The sequence below is a fragment of the Penaeus japonicus genome, unplaced genomic scaffold (assembly GCF_977035675.1).
Source record: "Penaeus japonicus unplaced genomic scaffold, GWHDUDI00000001_assembly GWHDUDI00000037, whole genome shotgun sequence".
Classification (NCBI taxonomy): Eukaryota; Metazoa; Arthropoda; class Malacostraca; order Decapoda; family Penaeidae; genus Penaeus; species Penaeus japonicus.
Genome location: NW_028234439.1, coordinates 15,343,596 through 15,346,095, shown reverse-complemented (window position 1 = coordinate 15,346,095; position 2,500 = coordinate 15,343,596). Strand labels below are relative to the sequence as shown.

At 43.5% G+C, this 2,500-nt stretch overlaps 1 protein-coding gene across 13 annotated transcripts in view; it reads right to left on the bottom strand.

Moving 5' to 3' along the window:
• The window catches only part of LOC122248686 (uncharacterized), a 65,410-nt gene that overhangs the window by 36,740 nt on the left and 26,170 nt on the right, over positions 1-2,500 (bottom strand). The window lies entirely within an intron of this gene.

Sequence of the window (2,500 nt, the reverse complement as noted above, 5' to 3'; positions counted from 1 at the left end):
TGAGGATGAACTTTAAACAACAATCAACAGGTCACTTTGATTTCGTTCGGATTGTGGCCTTATTTTGTTATATATGATGATTTTTTTAGGCTAGACTGCATCCAAGGTTCGCCTATGTGATGGCGTAATGGAAGCAACTTACTTAACGACTTCTATTTCGGTAAGGCAGAAAAACACTTGGATTTTCTGATGCTTAGTGTTTCTTTTAATTACCACAGTGTGGATGGGTTCGTAATCTAACCAAGAAATGATAACATAAACGAGTAAATCCACTCAGAGCCACTTTTTTGCAGCGTCAGTTTGAAATGTGCATGGGGGTCACTTTTCAAAGATAAGGATAAGCCAGATTTGTGTAGCATAGGCTATGGCCTCTATAGCGAGCCCGGCCTGTGTCAGCGTGTGCTGACTCGTGAGTGTGTGTCAACGAGTCTCCACTCAGAGTCAGAGCTTGGTCCTTAGCCACCGTCGTGTCCAGCCACAGCAGTAATCGCCAGGCGACGGTGGAAACAGTGGAGTCACGTGACAGCATCTCGGGCTTCGCGACACACTCGAGCGACCGTCGAGCGACACGACACGTCTGGTGACACGGCAATATTACGCTCTGGATTGTGAGACAACTGTTGCAAGAAAGTTTCTAGGCTAAATATCGCAAGACTGTCTCCTATATTCTTAGTAAACAAATGAATCCAAAGCTTAATGCAATTTCAAAATCTCTCTGTCCAAGTCCGGCCTTAGGAGATGCGGGGCCCAAATGGAAACAATTTTGGTGGACTCAAGTCACCAGCCAGCTTGCATTAAGATCTGTAGAATCACAAAAAAAATGCAAAAAAAAAAAGTATATTATAGACCATTATCTCTATAATAGCACGAAAAGGAGTCAAAACGCCTTTAAAAGTTAAATGATTAGTCTAACGAGCGCTCCCTTAAGCACTGAGACCAATTACCTCAATAAGTCTTCTAATGCATCATTTTCCCCCCCCACTAAAGTCACCCATGAAAGCCTCAACCCTAATCCCACACTGGAATCTCAATGACAATCTTCTAATCTATATCATACACACATTTCCCAAGACAAAATAGATAAAATGCTTTGCCTAATCCTCAAGCTAATCCCATAATCCCTGTATCTTTATCCGACAAAGCCATGATTACAATAACCAATCAGCTATTGGGATCAACATAACAATATCATAAAACTTTCGCAAATCTGTTTCTCGTAAGTTTAATAGACTTACGCTGCAATATTTTTTCTTCTCCCAGACTTTCCCAAAAGTTGAGATAGCTTTACAAAATCTTCCGGAGCAATAAAGATCTTTAAATGGATTTCAAGTGAGCTGGAGGAAGGCGGGAGAGACGGTCAGGAAATAATAGAAAACAGCCAGAAGAAATAGATTAAGACTATATCAAAGCTAAAGCATTAATTGACTAAGGAAAAGAAGGAATCACGAAGGATAGTTGCTCCAAGGCTTTGTCTGTTTGTGTTTGTTTGGGCGTGCGGGCGTGTGTGTGTGTGTGTGGGCGTGTGTGTGTGTGCGTGTGCGTGTATGTGTATGTATGTATGCGTGTGTGTGTGTGTGTGTGTGTGAGTACATGTATGTGAAGAAAGGCACTATGGACGCACACACACACGATTGAGAAGGAGAGAGAGAGAGAGAGAGAGAGAGAGAGAGAGAGAGAGAGAGAGAGAGAGAGAGAGAGAGAGAGAGAGAGAGAGAGAGAGAGAGAGAGAGAGAGAGAGAGAGAGAGAGAGAGAGAGAAAGAGAAAGAGAAAGAGAGAGAGAGGGAAAGAGAAAATGAAAGAGAGAGAGAGAGAACAATAACAGGAACTCCGGAAGTGCTGACGAAGATGACGTGACGCGAGAAAGCCCTCGACAGTATGCCACACCACTCCCTTTGCACTGACGTCATCCATATGTTTTATTAAGCTTCCCTGACCCCTGTGACCAGATGTAACTCTTCGGTGGGGAGGGGGGGGGGAAGCCAAAGGAATTTTGCTACTAAATATTGCCCTCATTTAGCTCGAGTCATGAATAGATAGAAGTGGACAGTAGAGGGAGGGGAGTATGAATGAGGGCGTGTTTGCGTTTGTGTGAGTGAGTGTGTGTGTGTCTGTGTGTGTGTGTGTGTGTGTATGTGTGTGTGTGTGTGTGTGTGTGTGTGTGTGTGTGTGTGTGTGTGTGTGTGTGTGTGTGTGTGTGTGTGTGTGTGTGTGTGTGTGTGTGTGTGTGTGTGTGTGAGTGTGCGTGTGCGTGTGCGTGTGCGTGTGCGTGTGCGTGTGCGTGTGTATGTGTGTGTATATATATGTGTGTGTATGTGTGTGTTGTGTGTGTGTGTGTATGTGTGTGTATATATAAATATATATATGTGTGTATGTGTGTGTGTGTTCTCCACCTTCACATCACCGTCCTTGCCAAGCTAAACTGTCATGAATTTTTCAAAGATCCTTCAACCTGTCATTCAAGTAACTCTTTTACCTATCTCTGTTTGCATTAGCATGCCA